This window comes from Oculina patagonica, chromosome 2 (assembly GCF_052425735.1).
Source record: "Oculina patagonica isolate OP01 chromosome 2, crgOcupat, whole genome shotgun sequence".
Lineage (NCBI taxonomy): Eukaryota > Metazoa > Cnidaria > Anthozoa > Scleractinia > Oculinidae > Oculina > Oculina patagonica.
This window is the reverse complement of record NC_135759.1, coordinates 6,429,233-6,450,950: the sequence shown is the minus strand read 5'-3', so window position 1 is coordinate 6,450,950 and position 21,718 is coordinate 6,429,233. Positions and strand designations below refer to the sequence as shown.

Below are 21,718 nucleotides of genomic sequence, written 5' to 3'. Positions count from 1 at the left end.
TTCTTTGACGCCTTCTCGGAGTCTCGATTTCTTTTGCAAGGCTAAAAAGGTCTCGGACTCGCAGAAAAGATATCAGTCTCGTCGTCTCGCAAAGTCTCGCATTAACCATTCGACACCCCCGTATGTATCAAGTGAATATAAGCTGATTCCAGAAATTTAGCAAAAATATACCAGCAACTTTTTACTGGACGCGATTTTGTCCAAAAAGTGGGGTCCAGCAATATTAAAAATATTATTCACAAGTGAAATCAAATTAAATCGAAAGTTTTCCCAAAGTTTCAAAGCGATCGCGTCAAAGCCGAAAAAGTTATGACGCAAAGTTTGACATGGACGAGTGCACCTAAAATAACTACGGATCAGAGCCACCTTAAGCAAAATTAAAAAAAGCTAAAATAATCACGATCGACAAAACGGTCTCTCGTATTTCGCTTGCGATTTTTTCCTCGCTCGATAGACTGAGTCAAAGATGAACTGCTCGAGGTCAATAAAGTTTGACTCGCAACGGCGCTGCGAACGGTAATAAGTTTTCGCGGCAAGATGTAATGAAATTATACTTGGCCGAATTTGCGAAGCATGAAAATGAAAAGGCGTTGTTGTCCGACCGAGGGATTCCGGGGTCGAAAAAATTGTTTCGTGTTGTAAGTTTCATGCCTTGAACGGCCGCTTGGAGCGAATGAGTGATTGTTCGAGCTCGAGCGACTTCACTTCTACAACCAAACCAAAAAAGAATTTAAATTCCTGGAAACCAAAGAACGTCGCGTCTCAGTCATGCTTCTTCGTACACGAATGCTGGTTTTAAATAGCTTTAACACCGAAATCATGAACCGTCCGTGGTTTTGACAAGCAAAGTGCATAAAAGGGAAATTTCCAGTGTAAAATATCAGAATATTCGAGCTTTCTCTTATGGAATTGGAAACAACTAAGCTTCCCTGGTAAGTAAGAACAATAGTAATGAAATTGCTCGATCATTTCCTTCCCCGGGGAAGTTAGGGTTTGTTGACACGGTCATCATGTTAACATTGTGCACGCATTAACACGGTGACCGTGTCACGATGACCGTGTTATGATTACCGTGTCAGGATGACCGTGTTAAGAAGACCGTGTCACCGAAACACGATGACCGTGTCTTAACACGCTCCTTTGTTTTAAGCGTGCGAGGAAAAACAATAGCTTTGCAGCTAATGAGGAGAGTGACTTACACGGTGCTACCGTGTTGAGACACGCATCTTTTGTTTAAACGTGCGAGCGTGCCGTGCGCGTGCGTTCACCTTATTCACTGTTTTCCCGTGGAGGGTCACAAATATAGTGTAAACATAACTAACCGTTTAAACATCTGTTATAGCTTTTAGAATTGTATGTGGCGACTATGACTAGTAAGTACATATAGGGAAAAGACAATGTTATGTCAAACTGCTGTAATTAAACGTTTGTAAGTGATGTAATAACATATTGTAGTCTATTGAAACTAATGTAAATAATATACTGTAAGCATCTACGTAAGTACTGTTCTGTAAGTTTTGTTGTGTATTATTAATAAAGTTAAAAAAAAAACAACAACAACAACAACTGCCAACAACAACCAGTAACTACTAACAACAACTAACAGCTACCAACAACTACTAGTAACTACTAACAACAACTAACAGCTACCAACAACTACTAGTAACTACCAACAACTACTAACAGCTACCAGTAACTACTAACAACTACTAACAACTACTAGTAACTACTACCAACTACTAGTAACTACTACCAACTACTAGTAACTACCAACAACTACTAACAGCTACCAAAAACTACTAGTAACTACTAACAACTACTAACAGCTACCAACAACTACTAGTAACTACCAACAACTACTAACAGCTACCAAAAACTACTAGTAACTACCAACAACTACTAACAGCTACCAAAAACTACTAGTAACTACTAACAACTACTAACAGCTACCAACAACAACCAGTAACTACTAACAACTACTAACAGCTACCAACAACTACTAGTAACTACCAACAACTACTAACAGCTACCAACAACTACTAGTAACTACTAACAACAACTAACAGCTACCAACAACTACTAGTAACTACTAACAACAACTAACAGCTACCAACAACTACTAGTAACTACTAACAACTACTAACAGCTACCAACAACTACTAGTAACTACTAACAACTACTAACAGCTACCAACAACTACTAGTAACTACTAACAACTACTAACAGCTACCAACAACTACTAGTAACTACTAACAACTACTAACAGCTACCAACAACTACTAGTAACTACTAACAACAACCAGTAACTACTAACAACTACTAACAGCTACCAACAACTACTAGTAACTACTAACAACTACTAACAGCTACCAACAACTACTATTATTATACATTAGAATTACTTTGAAACATGTGATTGGTCGAGAGCATTCAGTCAATATACAGTAGCATGTGAACTTGACATGATAACCCAATATCTGCAGCAGATATTGGGTTATCATGTCAAGTTCAAAGTCCGCCTAGTTTCCAGGCCCCTCGTCCGTGTAGTGCTGTCAAACTTTCGAAAATATGGCTGAGCGATTCGCCTCCGATTCCAATAAGAAAATGAAAGTTTTGATCGAGAACAAAGATTCTAAAAACACCAAGAGAACAACAAAAACAAGTGTAAAAATTCTGAATGATTATTTGAGAGAGAAAAACCAGGAGGAACCACAAGATAAAACCGCTTTGGCCAATATTCTTACGAAGTTTTACGCCAGTGCTAGAAAAAGTGATGGCAAATAATTGTTTAAAAACGTATAATAAAACAATTATTGAATTCGGTTTTCGCATGATATCGTGAATTATCAAAACCTCGTGTCTGTATTATCTGCCGAAGCCGGAGGCTGAGGCAGATAATACAGACCTCGGTTTTGATAATTCACGATATCATGCTCAACCTCATCCAATAATTGCTTAGTAACTACTAACAACAACTAACAGCTACCAAAAACTACTAGTAACTATAAACAACAACTAACAGCTACCAACAACTACTAGTAACTACTAACAACTACTAACAGCTACCAACAACTACCAACAACTACTAGTAACTACTAACAACTACTAACAGCCACCAACAACTACTAGTAACTACTAACAACTACTAACAGCCACCAACAACTACCAGTAACTACTAACAACTACTAACAACTTCTAACAACTACTAGTAACTACCAACAACTACTAGTAACTACTAACAACTACTAGTAACTACCAACAACTACTAGTAACTACTAACAACTACTAACAGCTACCAGTAACTACTAACAACTACTAACAGCTACAACAACTACTAGTAACTACTCACAACAACCAGTAACTACTAACAACTACTAACAGCCACCAACAACTACCAGTAACTACTAACAACTACTAACAGCTACAACAACTACTAGTAACTACTAACAACTACTAGTAACTACTAACAACTACTAGTAACTACTAACAACTACCAGTAACTACTAACAACTACTAACAGCTACCAACAACTACTAGTAACTACTAACAACTACTAGTAACTACTAGTAACTACTAACAACTACTAGTAACTACTAACAACTACTAGTAACTACCAACAACTACTAGTAACTACTAACAACTACTAACAGCTACCAGTAACTACTAACAACTACTAACAGCTACAACAACTACTAGTAACTACTCACAACAACCAGTAACTACTAACAACTACTAACAGCCACCAACAACTACCAGTAACTACTAACAACTACTAACAGCTACAACAACTACTAGTAACTACTAACAACTACTAGTAACTACTAACAACTACTAGTAACTACTCACAACAACCAGTAACTACTAACAACTACTAACAGCCACCAACAACTACCAGTAACTACTAACAACTACTAACAGCTACAACAACTACTAGTAACTACTAACAACTACTAGTAACTACTAACAACTACTAGTAACTACTAACAACTACCAGTAACTACTAACAACTACTAACAGCTACCAACAACTACTAGTAACTACTAACAACTACTAGTAACTACTAGTAACTACTAACAACTACTAGTAACTACTAACAACTACTAACAGCTACCAACAACAACCAGTAACTACTAACAACTACTAACAGCTACCAACAACTACCAGTAACTACTAACAACTACTAACAGCTACCAACAACTACTAGTAACTACCAACAACAACTAACAGCTACCAACAACTACCAACAACTACTAGTAACTAGCAACAACAACCAGTAACTACTAACAACTACTAGTAACTACCAACAACTACTAGTAACTACCAACAACTACTTGTAACTACCAACAACAACCAGTAACTACTAACAACTATTAGTAGAAACTAAGCTGTGTTCTATTGGAAATCCGCGAATCTGATTGGTTCTCCCACTGTTTTCTATTCGCCGATAGAAAAGAGTCGCGCGCGCGAGTACCTCTTTTAAAAGTGGTAAATTTTCTTGATTTTTGTCTTCAAAGTGCACAATATTGTATGTTTTGGACTGCAATCCTTAAGAGTTTCTACTAAAACAATTAGACTATTCGCCCTCGTTTTCTATGAGCGATAGTCAACTCGGCTGCGCCTCGTTGACTATTTGCTCATAGAAAACTCGGGCTCGTCGTCTAATTGTTAACTAGTAACTACTAACAACAACTAACAGCTACCAACAACTACCAACAACTACTAGTAACTACTAACAACTACTAACAGCTACCAACAACTACTAGTAACTACTAACAACTACTAACAGCTACCAACAACTACTAGTAACTACTAACAACAACTAACAGCTACCAACAACTACTAGTAACTACTAACAACTACTAGTAACTACTCACAACTACTAACAGCTACCAACAACTACTAGTAACTAGCAACAACAACCAGTAACTACTAACAACTACTAACAGCTACCAACAACTACCAACAACTACTAACAAATACTAGTAACTACCAACAACAACTAACAGCTACCAACAACTACCAACAACTACCAGTAACTACTAACAACAACTAACAGCTACCAACAACTACCAGTAACTACTAATATATAGATTTAGGCAAGCCTAAAAGCGGAGCTCCCCAGTTAATTATTTTGCACTTTATTGAAACCTGAATTCAAGCCATTGTACAATTTTAAGGCTAAGAATATAATATTCGTTTTTTTTTTTTTTTTTTTTTTTTTTATAAATATTAATATTGTTACTTACTTTTTTTTTTACCGTGTCCCGGGGGGGGGGGGGGGGGGGGAAAGAGGTACTACCTAAAATTTACTAAAGGGGTGTGCCACTGAGTCGCTGAGACTCTGGACCTGTTCCAGAGAAAAACGGCTCAATTTGCGACCCTGTTCCAGACAAACAGTGCAAAATAGGTACCCTGTTCCAAACAATATCCACAATGAAAAATATATGAAGATAGATATAAAAACACTAGCGTACATCACAAAGCGCTCACTTGACTTTGTCTGTGGCTTGGAGAAAAACCAATGAGAGGAGCGGAGTTTCATAGCTAAACTTGATAGTGTTCCACAGTCAAAAGGGTGATTTGTATACCCTGTTTCAGAGTCAGAGAGGCAAAAGGCACACCCTGTTGAGCAGCACATACCCGTATAGCCCTTATATGGGAGTACCGTATACAGCAACACCAAATAAGCCGAGAACAAACAAAATCAATCAAAACGTTTTAATTCCACCGACAGCATTATGATCCAGAAGTCTGGATGGGAAATTATGCTGCAAAACGGGTAATTATGTAACCTTCGTGTAGATAAGGAGGGGGTAGTAGGGCTGCATGTTGGGGTAGATAGGCATATCACGTGGTAAATTAGCAAATCACTTAACATTTAGAGTATAAAGGAAATAATATACATCTAAATTAAGAATATGGTTAATTTTCTTTTTTTCATACATTCGTTTTTATTTTCACTATTTGCCTATATTTTAATTTTGAATGGAAATGGCAGAGGTCATACATGTAGCAAAGGGTTTACAGCATATTGCCATAAGCTAATGCCAAGCAAACCGGAGTGAAAGCTAACCACAAGCAAACTAGAGTAAAAGCTAATCCCAAGCACACCGGATGAATTAAGCTAACTGCAAGCAAACAGGGGTGAACCTAACTACAAGCAAACCGGAGTGAAACTAACTGGAAGCAAAGAAGGGACATTCTGTAACCCCATCCCACCCCCCCCCCCCCCCCAAAAAAAAGGATGATAGCACCTTTTTTACTTTTACATGTCTTTTTGAGTCCCCTTCCTCTTAAGGGGTTTCACTTCACTTACAGAAATAAAAAAAAAAAATTCTGGGAAGATAGAATATTGTTTGTGAGTCTCAAACTCAGTTTTGTTCTTTGATTACGCAGAAAAAATAGAATCATGTTTGCTTGTGTATAAAACTATGCAAGAAAAAAATATAGCATCAATACTTTAACTGCTCTTTTAAAAATTTGTATGCTTTATTGTACACATTTTTGTGGAGTCATGTTGCCCATTCGTCATGGAGTTCACAAAGTAAGCAAATGAGTCACAATTTGGTTGCTTCATGGTACCTAATGGATACTGCAAATTTTATCTGGCTTTAGAATATTTCACTAATTTTAACATTATAGCTGTTCTTATAAATTGTACACAGCATACAACACATAAGAATGAAATTGGTATTGCATATTGCTTGCAATCACGATTTTAACGTCTATACTTTAGAATTACAGTACCACCAGTTTCAGCATTACCAATCCAAATTCAAATTATTACATTGCTTTTTAACTCCACTACCTCCCCCAAGATCAACCAAAGATCTTATGATATACAGTAATTAGACAACTACATGTAAGTCCTGTGTAGTCGAGGGCTCAAAATATTTGGACACTTACAGGTCATGTTAACCGGCCAAAGAGATTTTAGCTTGGTCACATGTGGTTTCTTACCAGCCAAAACATTGAAAATAGAAATTTTAAACTCCCATTCATTTCTGCTGTTACTGTTTTGGCTGCATATTCTTAAAAAGATCACTTCATAATGCCCTTGTTACATCTAAAAAGATGTGAAAGAGACAGGTCAATCAAGAAGTTGTTTTCTGAAGTACACTGTAAATACGTTAACATTTAAAATATAAACTTTGCTCATTTGCAGCTTTTCTTGATTTCAATTTACATGTAATTTACTAGTCTCTTGAAAATGGCATCATGAAGACACCCAAACATCAAGCTGGATAATCTTAATCCTTCCTGTTTTCTTTTGATGTCCTTGTCCACATTCTGTTTTTGTGTCTCTGAAACTCATGTTAACCCTGAAAAAAGTCAAATGCCACAGATTAAATTGATTAATTGGCATGAATATCAATAATTTATAAAACAGAACACTTAACGCAAGCTTGTACAAAGTGAAGCAAAACTACTGGATGCGAAAGGATACCTTATATATTTAACAGAGATGTATCAGAACAGACTATTTTTTTTTACTGATAACTGCGAAGTCAACTACAGAAAAAAAACCCGGTAACTCGAACTCGGATAACTCGAACAACCTTGCTAACTCGAACTCACTTCCATTTCCCTTGGATTTGACCCCACTTTTCAGTCATTTTTACTCAGTTAACTCGAACTCGGATAACTCGAAAACCACGCTAACTCGAACTAAATTTTGTTTCCCTTGAACAAAATTTGGGTCAAACTTTTTACCCTGATAACTCGAATTCCGGAACTTGCAACTCGCAACGGTTGCCCATTGATTATAGCAATGAACAGATCATGTATTTGACAGTCATTTTCCACTCTTAACAAAAGAATGTGTGGTCGCTTTAGAGTTTCTGGCAAGATAAGTTCAATTTGCACAGTACTGTATACTGAAGTGCTTAAAAATCAGTAAACTATCAATTATTAACTTGGCAAATAAAATATTCAATCAACCCCGCTAACTCGAAAAACCCCGCTAACTCGAACTCATTTTCGTTTCCCTTCAGAGTTCGAGTTAGCAGGGTTCTACTGTGAATATTTTAATAAACTCAAAGCACCACTGCAAACCCTTACACTCCCTCTTAATTAAAAGGTTTGGCCTTTAAATACTCCCCCTCCCCTCTACCCCTATATATACATGTACATGCATAGGAAAAACATTGCCACATCTTAAAAGCTTTTCTCTTAACAGTAATACTAAGATTTTTAAAGATACACATTTAATTAATAATAAGTTTGCATGCACAGCTGCATACAGTGTCTAAAATGGCATGAATTTACTCACAAAGATTCCAGTTTTCCAGTAGTCATTAACCTTTGTTGTGTGCATTTTCCAAATTCCACAACAAGATTGTGATTTTTTTATGACAAATATAACATTTACTGTTGACATTCTGAATGAAACCAGCAAAACAGACCTCAAAATCTCAAAATTGGTGACATTGTTATGTAATCCACATGAACGCTCAATAGTGAACAGAACTACATGACAAGTGGATTATTTAATATATTTGGGAACGAAAGAGCTACGTAATGAAGCTGAAGTTTATTTACTCTGACTAAATGAACAGTAATTTTACCTCCATCATGAATATCAATAAACTGCATACACTGAATCGATCTATTTCACTCGAAACGAAACGAAATTCCAGGTGCTTCGTGCAAACTGACATCACTTTCATTCTCATCTCAGCTGCTCTTCCAGCACTGTAAAACAAAATAATCATATCACAAGCATTTAAAAATCGTAAGCTTTATTTTCTTCGAGATGTGTTGAAGTAATATTCTTTGTGAATTCGTTACTCGAAGGCCCAACAATTATTTGTTTACATAATCAAATCCTCCTATTTGATCAGTAAAACCTGGTAAAACTGAATTTTAACGAATAGTATTTTTCAACATTGTTCATGTCACAAGCAAATGCTTAGTGGCGAAAGCAAGTAAAATGTGCCGTAAATATAAGCTTACAGCTTTGCGTATAAATGACGGAAACACTGCAGTTTTGTACTCACCTTCACCAGTTGGCCGCAGTAGGTACACTCGTCTGCTCGTTTTATCTCCGTTCCCTTGTTCTCCGCTATTTCTTTGCCTGTTTTCTCGGCACCTCTCTTGCTATTTTAGTCGCTTTTCTTCGCTACTTTGCTACCAGGTGCGACAGGCGCTTTGCTATACTTTTTCGCCTGCTTTCTGTCCGGGTTTTCTGGATCTCTCGCGATCTCTTTCCCGTCGCAAATCGCTTAAACCCTGTTTCCTCGAAGTTAAGTTTACCCTGCTCTCGTTTGTAGTCATCGGCATAACAAGGAGCCAAAATAAATATGTTTGTCTCAAGTTCTAACTTTCAGACTAGCTGAATAGGATTTAAAAATACGTAGTAATTTTGAAAATTTCTTTGCCAAGAGACCTCACACTGCAAAATTATTTCGCGCCAGTACTGCGCGAGTTGTCAAGACCTTTCAAGATCCCGGATGTGCGCAACACCGTACGCCGTACGCGCCCGCGAGGCATGCCGCTAGCCATGATGACCATGAAAACTCGGATGCATAGGTTACCTATTTTATTTCATGTGTTTTTTTTTCATGTGTTTTTTTTATGGGTATGGTGCTCCGCTCTGCGGCCCTTACGGGCCGCTAAGGAGCTCCGCTAACAACTACTAGTAACTACCAACAACTACTAGTAACTACTAACAACTACTAGTAACTACTAACAACTACTAGTAACTACTAAAAACTACTAGTAACTACCAACAACTACTAGTAACTACCAACAACTACTAGTAACTACTAACAACTACTAGCAACTACCAACAACTACTAGTAACTACTAACAACTACTAACAGCTACAAACAACTACTAGTAACTACCAACAACGACAAGTAACTATCAACAACTACTAGTAACTACTAACAACTACTAGTAACTACTAACAACTACTAGTAACTACTAACAACTACTAGTAACTACCAACAACTACTAGTAACTACCAACAACTACTAGTAACTACTAACAACTACTAGTAACTACTAACAACTACTAGTAACTACCAACAACTACTAGTAACTACTACCAACTACTAGTAACTACTAACAACTACTAGTAACTACTACCAACTACTAGTAACTACTAACAACTACTAGTAACTACTACAAACTACTAGTAACTACTAACAACTACTAGTAACTAATAACAACTACTAGTAACTACTACCAACTACTACCAACTACTAACAACTACTAACAACTACTAGTAACTACTAACAACTACTAGTAACTACTAACAACTACTAGTAGTAGTAACTACTACTAACAACTACTAGTAACTACTACCAACTACTAACAACTATTAGTAGAAACTCAGCTGTGTTCTATTGGAAATCCGCGAATCTGATTGGTTCTCCCACTGTTTTCTATTCGCCGATAGAAAACAGTCGCGCGAGCGAGTAGCTCTTTAAGCGGTAACTTTTCATGGTTTTTGCCTTCAAAGTGCACAATATTGTAGGTTTTGGACTGCAATCCTTTAGAGTTTCTACTAAAACAATTAGACTACTCGCCCTCGTTTTCTCTGAGCAATAGTCAACTCGGCTGCGCCTCGTTGACTATTTGCTCATAGAAATCTCGGGCTCGTAGTCTAATTGTTAACTAGTAACTACTACCAACTACTAACAACTACTAGTAACTACTACCAACTACTAACAACTACTAACAACTACTAGTAACTACTACCAACTACTAGTAACTACTAACAACTACTAACAACTACTAGTAACTACTACCAACTACTAGTAACTAGTAACAACTACTAACAACTACTAACAACTACTAACAACTACTAACAACTACTAACAACTACTAACAACTACTAGTAACTACTACCAACTACTACCAACTACTACCAACTACTAGTAACTACTAACAACTACTAACAACTACTAGTAACTACTACCAACTACTAAAAACTACTAACAACTACTAGTAACTACTACCAACTACTAGTAACTACTACCAACTACTAGTAACTACTAACAACTACTAGTAACTACTAGTAACTACTAGTAACTACTAACAATTACTAACAACTACTAACAACTACTAACAACTACTAACAACTACTAACAACTACTAGTAACTACTAACAACTACTACCAACTACTAGTAACTACTAACAACTGCTACCAACTACTAGTAACTACTACCAACTACTAGTAACTACTAACAACTACTAACAACTACTAACAACTACTAACAACTACTAACAACTACTAACAACTACTAACAACTACTAACAACTACTAACAACTACTAGTAACTACTAACAACTACTACCAACTACTAGTAACTACTAACAACTACTACCAACTACTAGTAACTACTACCAACTACTAGTAACTACTAACAACTACTAGTAACTACTACCAACTACTAACAACTACTAGTAACTACTAACAACTACTAGTAACTACTAACAACTACTAACAACTACTAACAACTACTAGTAACTACTACCAACTACTAGTAACTACTAACAACTACTAGTAACTACTACCAACTACTAGTAACTACTAACAACTACTAGTAACTACTACAAACTACTAGTAACTACTAACAACTACTAGTAACTACTAACAACTACTAGTAACTACTACCAACTACTACCAACTACTAACAACTACTAACAACTACTAGTAACTACTAACAACTACTAGTAACTACTAACAACTACTAGTAGTAGTAACTACTACTAACAACTACTAGTAACTACTACCAACTACTAACAACTATTAGTAGAAACTCAGCTGTGTTCTATTGGAAATCCGCGAATCTGATTGGTTCTCCCACTGTTTTCTATTCGCCGATAGAAAACAGTCGCGCGAGCGAGTAGCTCTTTAAGCGGTAACTTTTCATGGTTTTTGCCTTCAAAGTGCACAATATTGTAGGTTTTGGACTGCAATCCTTTAGAGTTTTTACTAAAACAATTAGACTACTCGCCCTCGTTTTCTCTGAGCAATAGTCAACTCGGCTGCGCCTCGTTGACTATTTGCTCATAGAAATCTCGGGCTCGTAGTCTAATTGTTAACTAGTAACTACTACCAACTACTAACAACTACTAGTAACTACTACCAACTACTAACAACTACTAACAACTACTAGTAACTACTACCAACTACTAGTAACTACTAACAACTACTAACAACTACTAGTAACTACTACCAACTACTAGTAACTAGTAACAACTACTAACAACTACTAACAACTACTAACAACTACTAACAACTACTAACAACTACTACCAACTACTAACAACTACTAGTAACTACTACCAACTACTAACAACTACTAGTAACTACTACCAACTACTACCAACTACTAGTAACTACTACCAACTACTAACAACTACTAGTAACTACCAACAACTACTAGTAACTACTAACAACTACTAGCAACTACCAACAACTACTAGTAACTACTAACAACTACTAACAACTACTAGTAACTACTACCAACTATTACCAACTACTAGTAACTACTAGTAACTACCACCAACTACTAAAAACTACTAGTAACTACTAGTAACTACTACCAACTACTAATAACTACTACCAACTACTAACAACTACTAGTAACTACTACCAACTACTACCAACAACTAGTAACTACTACCAACTACTAACAACTACTAGTAACTACTACCAACTACTAACAACTACTAGTAACTACTACCAACTACTAACAACTACTAGTAACTACTACCAACTACTAACAACTACTAGTAACTTCTACCAACTACTAACAACTACTAGTAACTACTACCAACTACTAACAACTACTAGTAACTACTAACAACTACTAGTAACTACTAACAACTACTAACAACTACTAATAACTACTAACAACTACTAACAACTACTAGTAACTACTAACAACTACTAGTAACTACTAACAACTACTAACAACTACTAGTAACTACTAACAACTACTAACAACTACTAGTAACTACTAACAACTGCTAACAACTACTAACAACTACTAACAACTACTAACAACTACTAACAACTACTAACAACTACTAACAACTACTAGTAACTACTACCAACTACTAGTAACTACTACCAACTACTAGTAACTACTAACAACTACTAGTAACTACTAGTAACTACTAACAACTACTACCAACTACTAGTAACTACTAACAACTACTACCAACTACTAGTAACTACTACCAACTACTAACAACTACTAGTAACTACTAACAACTACTAATTAACAATTAGACGGCGAGCTCGAGGTTTCTACCGGCTGATAGTTGGCGAGGGGCGAAGCCCCGAGCCAACTATCAAAAGCCGGTAGAAACCAAGAGCGAGCCGTCTAATTGTGTTAGCATAACCCACTGACCGATCTATTAAACTCAGAATATCGCTAGAATTGATTTATTGAAGGATTTGATTGATAAAATTAAGCGAAGATTACGCGCGCGCTCCGAGAGCCTTCTACGGATCGATAGTAGGCACCTGTGTAGCCAATCAGATTGCGCGATTACCAATAGTAGGTCAGTGTGGTTATGCTAACAACTACTAGTAACTACTACCAACTACTAGTAACTAGTACCAACTACTAGTAACTACTAACAACTACAAACAACTACTAGTAACTACTAACAACTACTAAAACCTACTAGTAACTACTAACAACTGCTAACAACTACTAACAACTACTAACAACTACTAACAACTACTAACAACTACTAACAACTACTAGTAACTACTAACAACTACTAACAACTACTAGTAACTACTAACAACTACTAACAACTACTAACAACTACTAACAACTACTAGTAACTACTAACAACTACTAACAACTACTAGTAACTACTAGTAACTACCACCAACTACTAAAAACTACTAGTAACTACTAGTAACTACTACCAACTACTAGTAACTACTACCAACTACTAGTAACTAGTACCAACTACTAGTAACTACTAACAACTACAAACAACTACTAGTAACTACTAACAACTACTAACAACTACTACTACTAACTACTAGTAACTACTACCAACTACTAACAACTACTAGTAACTACTACCAACTACTAACAACTACTAGTAACTACTACCAACTACTAACAACTACTAGTAACTACTACCAACTACTAACAACTACTAGTAACTACTACCAACTACTAACAACTACTAGTAACTACTAACAACTACTAGTAACTACTAACAACTACTAACGGCTGCTGACAGCTGCTGCCGGCTGCTGGTGACTGCTGGTGACTGCTGACGGCTGCTGGTGGCTGCTGCCGGCTGCTGACAGCTGCTGGTGACTGCTGGCGGCTGCTGGTGACTGCTGACGGCTGCTGACGGCTGCTGGTGGCTGCTGCCCGGCTGCTGGTGGCTGGTGCCCGGCTGCTGGTGACTGCTGACGGCTGCAGACGGCTGCTGGTGGCTGCTGCCCGGCTGCTGGTGACTGCTGGCGGCTGCTGACGGCTGCTGGTGGCTGCTGCCGGCTGCTGACGGCTGCTGGTGGCTGCTGCCGGCTGCTGACGGCTGCTGGTGACTGCTGACGGCTGCTGGTGGCTGCTGGCGGCTGCTGACGGCTGCTGACGGCTGCTGCCCGGCTGCTGACGGCTGCTGGTGACTGCTGACGGCTGCTGACGGCTGCTGGTGGCTGCTGGTGACTGCTGGCAAGCTGCTGGTGGCTGCTGCCGGCTGCTGGTGGCTGGTGCCCGGCTGCTGGTGGCTGCTGCCGGCTGCAGACGGCTGCTGGTGACTGCTGGCGGCTGCTGGTGGCTGCTGGCGGCTGCTGGTGGCTGCTGCCGGCTGCTGGTGACTGGTGCCCGGCTGCTGGTGACTGCTGACGACTGCAGACGGCTGCTGGTGACTGCTAACGGCTGCTGACGGCTGCTGCCCGGCTGCTGGTGACTGCTGACGGCTGCTGGCGGCTGCTGGTGACTGCTGACGGCTGCTGACGGCTGCTGGTGACTGCTGACGGCTGCTGACGGCTGCTGACGGCTGCTGACGGCTGCTGGTGACTGCTGACGGCTGCTGACAGCTGCTGGTGACTGCTGGTGACTGCTGCCAGCTGCTGAGGCTGCTGGTGACTGCTGGTGGCTGCTGCCAGCTGCTGGTGGCTGCTGCCGGCTGCTGGTGACTGGTGCCGGCTGCTGGTGACTGCTGGCGGCTGCAAAGGACTGCTGGTGACTGCTGACGGCTGCTGACAGCTGCTGCCAGCTGCTGGTGACTGCTGACGGCTGCTGACGGCTGCTGGTGACTGCTGACGGCTGCTGACGGCTGCTGGTGACTGCTGGCGGCTGCTAACGGCTGCTGGTGACTGCTGACGGCTGCTGGTGGCTGCTGCCGGCTGCTGGTGGCTGCTGCCGGCTGCTGCCCGGCTGCTGGTGACTGCTGACGGCTGCTGACGGCTGCTGGTGACTGCTGGCGGCTGCTGGCAGCTGCTGGTGCCTGCTGCCGGCTGCTGACGGCTGCTGGTGGCTGCTGCCGGCTGCTGACGGCTGCTGGTGGCTGCTGCCCGGCTGCAAACGGCTGCTGGTGACTGCTGCCGGCTGCTGGTGACTGCTGGCAGCTGCTGCCGGCTGCTGGTGACTGCTGACAGCTGCTGCCGGCTGCTGGTGACTGCTGACAGCTGCTGACGAGCTGCTGGTGGCTGGTGCCCGGCTGCTGGTGACTGCTGGCGGCTGCAAACGGCTGCTGGTGGCTGCTGCCGGCTGCTGGTGACTGCTGACGGCTGCTGGCGGCTGCTGGTGACTGCTGACGGCTGCTGGCGGCTGGTGGTGACTGCTGACGGCTGCTAACGGCTGCTGGTGACTGCTGGCGGCTGCTGACGGCTGCTGGTGGCTGCTGCCGGCTGCTGGTGACTGCTGGCGGCTGCAGACGGCTGCTGGTGACTGCTGGCAGCTGCTGCCGGCTGCTGGTGACAGTGCCGGCTGCTGGTGACTGCTGACGGCTGCAGACGGCTGCTGGTGGCTGCTGCCCGGCTGCTGGTGACTGCTGACGGCTGCTGACGGCTGCTGGTGACTGCTGACGGCTGCTGACGGCTGCTGGTGGCTGCTGCCGGCTGCTGACGGCTGCTGGTGGCTGCTGCCCGGCTGCTGCCGGCATGCTGGTGACTGCTGCCGGCTGCTGACGGCTGCTGGTGGCTGCTGCCGGCTGCTGACGGCTGCTGGTGGCTGCTGCCGGCTGCTGACGGCTGCTGGTGACTGCTGCCGGCTGCTGACGGCTGCTGGTGGCTGCTGCCGGCTGCTGACGGCTGCTGGTGACTGCTGGCGGCTGCTGGTGAGCTGCTGGTGCTGCTGCTGCCCGGCTGCTGACGGCTGCTGGTGGCTGCTGCCGGCTGCTGACGGCTGCTGGTGGCTGCTGCCGGCTGCTGACGGCTGCTGGTGACTGCTGGCCGGCTGCTGGTGACTGCTGGCGGCTGCTGGCGGCTGCTGGTGGCTGCTGACGGCTGCTGGCGGCTGCTGGTGGCTGCTGCCGGCTGCTGGGGAGCTGGTGCCGGCTGCTGGTGACTGCTGACGGCTGCTGGTGGCTGCTGCTGGCTGCTGGTGACTGCTGGCGGCTGCTGGTGGCTGCTGGTGGCTGCTGGCGGCTGCTGCCGGCTGCTGGTGACTGCTGACGGCTGCTGCCCGGCTGCTGACGGCTGCTGGTGGCTGCTGGTGACTGCTGGCGGCTGCTGCCGGCTGCTGGCGGCTGCTGGTGACTGCTGGCAGCTGCTGCCGGCTGCTGACGGCTGCTGGTGACTGCTGACGGCTGCTGCCGGCTGCTGACGGCTGCTGGTGACTGCTGACGGCTGCTGACGGCTGCTGGTGGCTGCTGCCGGCTGCTGGTGACTGGTGCCCGGCTGCTGGTGACTGCTGACGGCTGCAGACGGCTGCTGGTGACTGCTGGTGACTGCTGGCAGCTGCTGCCCGGCTGCTGGTGGCTGCTGGTGACTGCTGGCAGCTGCTGCCCGGCTGCTGACGGCTGCTGGTGACTGCTGGCGGCTGCTGGCGGCTGCTGGTGGCTGTCGCCGGCTGCTGGTGGCTGGTGCCCGGCTGCTGGTGACTGCTGACGGCTGCAGACGGCTGCTGGTGACTGCTGGCGGCTGCTGACGGCTGCTGCCCGGCTGCTGGTGACTGCTGACGGCTGCTGACGGCTGCTGGTGGCTGCTGACGGCTGCTGGCGGCTGCTGGTGACTGCTGGCGGCTGCTGACGGCTGCTGACGGCTGCTGACGGCTGCTGGTGACTGCTGGCGGCTGCTGGCGGCTGCTGGTGACTGCTGGTGACTGCCGCCGACTGCTGGAGGCTGCTGGTCGGCTGCTGGTGACTGCTGCCGGCTGCTGGCTGGCTGCTGCCGGCTGCTGACGGCTGCTGGTGGCTGCTGCCGGCTGCTGCCGACGGCTGGTGGCTGCTGCCGGCTGCTGACGGCTGCTGGTGGCTGCTGCCGGCTGCTGACGGCTGCTGGTGGCTGCTGCCGGCTGCTGGCGGCTGCTGGTGGCTGCTGCCCGGCTGCTGACGGCTGCTGGTGGCTGCTGCCGGCTGCTGGCGGCTGCTGGTGGCTGCTGCCGGCTGCTGGCGGCTGCTGGTGACTGCTGGCGGCTGCTGGTGACTGCTGGTGCCTGCTGCCGGCTGCTGGCGGCTGCTGGTGGCTGCTGCCGGCTGCTGACGGCTGCTGGTGGCTGCTGCCGGCTGCTGACGGCTGCTGGTGACTGCTGACGGCTGCTGGTGACTGCTGGCGGCTGCTGACGGCTGCTGGCGGCTGCTGGCGGCTGCTGACGGCTGCTGGTGGCTGCTGCCGGCTGCTGGTGGCTGGTGCCGGCTGCTGGTGACTGCTGGCGGCTGCAGACGGCTGCTGGTGGCTGCTGCTGGCTGCTGGTGGCTGCTGCCGGCTGCTGACGGCTGCTGGTGGCTGCTGCCGGCTGCTGGCGGCTGCTGGTGGCTGCTGCCGGCTGCTGGCGGCTGCTGGTGGCTGCTGCCGGCTGCTGACGGCTGCTGGTGGCTGCTGCCGGCTGCTGGCGGCTGCTGGTGGCTGCTGGCGGCTGCTGGTGACTGCTGACGGCTGCTGACGGCTGCTGGTGGCTGCTGGCGGCTGCTGGCGGCTGCTGGTGGCTGCTGCCCGGCTGCTGGTGGCTGGTGCCCGGCTGCTGGTGACTGCTGGCGGCTGCAGACGGCTGCTGGTGGCTGCTGCCGGCTGCTGGTGGCTGCTGGCGGCTGCTGACGGCTGCTGGTGACTGCTGGCGGCTGCTGCCCGGCTGCTGGTGACTGCTGGCGGCTGCTGCCCGGCTGCTGGTGACTGCTGGCGGCTGCTGACGGCTGCTGGTGGCTGGTGCCGGCTGCTGGTGACTGCTGGCGGCTGCAGACGGCTGCTGGTGACTGCTGACGGCTGCTGGTGACTGCTGACGGCTGCTGACGGCTGCTGGTGACTGCTGACGGCTGCTGACGGCTGGTGGTGGCTGCTGACGGCTGCTGGCGGCTGCTGGTGGCTGCTGGCGGCTGCTGACGGCTGCTGGTGGCTGCTGCCGGCTGCTGGTGACTGCTGACGGCTGCAGACGGCTGCTGGTGACTGCTGGCGGCTGCTGCCCGGCTGCTGGTGGCAGGTGCCGGCTGCTGGTGGCTGCTGACGGCTGCAGACGGCTGCTGGTGGCTGCTGCCGGCTGCTGGTGGCTGCTGGCGGCTGCTGACGGCTGCTGGTGACTGCTGGCGGCTGCTGACGGCTGCTGGTGGCTGCTGACGGCTGCTGACGGCTGCTGGTGACTGCTGACGGCTGCTGACGGCTGCTGGTGACTGCTGACGGCTGGTGACTGCTGCTGACGGCTGCTGACGGCTGCTGGCGGCTGCCAGCAACTGCTGGTGACTGCTGACGGCTGCTGACGGCTGCTGGTGGCTGCTGCCAGCTGTTGCCGGCTGCTGGTGACTGCTGGTGGCTGCCGCCAACTGCTAAGGCTGCTGGTGACTGCTGGTGGCTGCTGCCGGCTGCTGATGGCTGCTGCCGGCTGCTGGCAGCTGCTGGTGGCTGCTGCCAGCTGCTGCCGACAGCTGGTGGCTGCTGCCGGCTGCTGACAGCTGCTGGTGACTGCTGCCCGGCTGCTGGCGGCTGCTGGTGGCTGCTGCCGGCTGCTGACGGCTGCTGGTGACTGCTGCCGGCTGCTGGCGGCTGCTGGTGGCTGCTGCCGGCTGCTGGCGGCTGCTGGTGACTGCTGCCGGCTGCTGGCAGCTGCTGGTGACTGCTGGCGGCTGCTGGTGACTGCTGACGGCTGCTGACGGCTGCTGGCAGCTGCTGCCGACTGCTGGCAGCTGCTGGTGACTGCTGCCAGCTGCTGACAGCTGCTGGTGGCTGGTGCCGGCTGCTGGTGACTGCTGCCGGCTGCTGGTGACTGCTGACGGCTGCTGGTGACTGCTGGTGACTGCTGACGGCTGCTGGTGGCTGCTGACAGCTGCTGACGGCTGCTGGTGACTGCTGACGGCTGCTGACGGCTGCTGGTGACTGCTGGCGGCTGCTGGCAGCTGCTGCCGGCTGCTGACGGCTGCTGGTGGCTGCTGCCGGCTGCTGACGGCTGCTGGTGGCTGCTGCCCGGCTGCTGGTGACTGCTAACGGCTGCTGGTGACTGCTGACGGCTGCTGGTGGCTGCTGCCGGCTGCTGGTGACTGCTGACGGCTGCTGGTAACTGGTGCCCGGCTGCTAACAGCTGCTGGTAACTGGTGCCCGGCTGCTGACGACTGCTAACAGCTGCTGGTGACTGCAAACGGCTGCTAACAACTACTAGTAACTACTAACAACTACTACCAACTACTAGTAACTACTAACAACTACTACCAACTACTAGTAACTACTACCAACTATTACCAACTACTAGTAACTACTACCAACTACTAGTAACTAGTACCAACTACTAGTAACTAGTACCAACTACTAACAACTACTAATAACTACAAACAACTACTACCAACTACTAGTAACTACTAACAACTACTAACAACTACTAGTAACTACTAACAACTACTAACAACTACAAACAACTACTAGTAACTACTAACAACTACTAACAACTACTAGTAACTAGTACCAACTACTAGTAACTAGTACCAACTACTAACAACTACTAGTAACTACTACCAACTACTAGTAACTACTACCAACTACTAACAACTACTAGTAACTACTACCAACTACTAGTAACTACTACCAACTACTAACAACTACTATTAACTACTAACAACTACTAACAACTACTAGTAACTACTAACAACTACTAGTAACTAGTACCAACTACTACCAACTACTAGTAACTACTAACAACTACTAACAACTACTAGTAACTACTACCAACTACTACCAACTACTACCAACTACTACCAACTACTAACAACTACTAGTAACTACTACCAACTACTAACAACTACTAGTAACTAGTACCAACTACTAGTAACTAGTACCAACTACTAACAACTACTAATAACTACAAACAACTACTAACAACTACTAGTAACTACTAACAACTACTACCAACTACTAGTAACTACTAACAACTACTACCAACTACTAGTAACTACTAACAACTACTAACAACTACAAACAACTACTAGTAACTACTACCAACTATTACCAACTACTAGTAACTACTACCAACTACTAGTAACTACTACCAACTACTAACAACTACTAGTAACTAGTACCAACTACTAGTAACTACTACCAACTACTAACAACTACTAATAACTACTAGTAACAAGTAACAACTACTAACAACTACTAGTAACTACTAACAACTACTAGTAACTACTACCAACTACTAACAACTACTAGTAACTACTACCAACTACTAGTAACTACTACCAACTACTAACAACTACTAGTAACTACTACCAACTACTAGTAACTACTACCAACTACTAAAAACTACTAGTAACTACTACCAACTACTAACAACTACTAGTAACTATTACCAACTACTACCAACTACTAGTAACTACTAGTAACTACTACCAACTACTAGTAACTACTACCAACTACTAGTAACTACTACCAACTACTAATTAACAATTAGACGGCGAGCTTGAGGTTTCTACCGGCTGATAGTTGGCGAGGGGCGAAGCCCCGAGTCAACTATCAAAAGGCGGTAGAAACCGAGAGCGAGCCGTCTAATTGTGTTAGCATAACCCACTGACCGATCTATTAAAGTCAGAATATCGCTAGAATTGATTTATTGAAGGTTTTGATTGATAAAATTAAGCGAAAACTAAGCGCGCGCTCCGAGAGCCTTCTACGGATCAATAGTAGGCACTTGTGTAGCCAATCAGATTGCACGATTACCAATAGTAGGTCAGTGTGGTTATGCTAACAACTACTAGTAACTACTAACAACTACTAGTAACTACTACCAACTACTAGTAACTACTGCCAACTACTAACAACTACTAGTAACTACTACCAACTACTACCAACTACTAGTAACTACTAGTAACTACTACCAACTACTAACAACTACTAGTAACTACTAACAACTACTAACAACTACAAGTAACTACTACCAACTACTAACAACTACTAGTAACTACTACCAACTACTAACAACTACTAGTAACTAATACCAACTACTAGTAACTACTAACAACTACTAGTAACTACTAACAACTACTAGTAACTACTACCAACTACTACCAACTACTAGTAACTACTAGTAACTACTACCAACTACTAACAACTACTAGTAACTAATACCAACTACTAGTAACTACT

At 44.8% G+C, this 21,718-nt stretch overlaps 1 long non-coding RNA gene across 2 annotated transcripts; it reads right to left on the bottom strand.

Annotated features, from left to right (window-relative positions):
• Nucleotides 1-5,704: 5,704 nt before the first annotated feature.
• On the bottom strand, nucleotides 5,705-9,624 carry LOC144642748 (uncharacterized). 2 transcript variants are annotated; one of them, XR_013568778.1, is made up of 3 exons: nucleotides 9,000-9,575; nucleotides 8,568-8,694; nucleotides 5,705-7,322 (listed from the first exon to the last, which is right to left on the bottom strand). It is a non-coding gene; the product is annotated as an uncharacterized LOC144642748 (long non-coding RNA). The 2 variants fall into 2 exon arrangements; XR_013568777.1 differs by having other exon boundaries at nucleotides 8,568-9,624.
• Nucleotides 9,625-21,718: the final 12,094 nt, after the last annotated feature.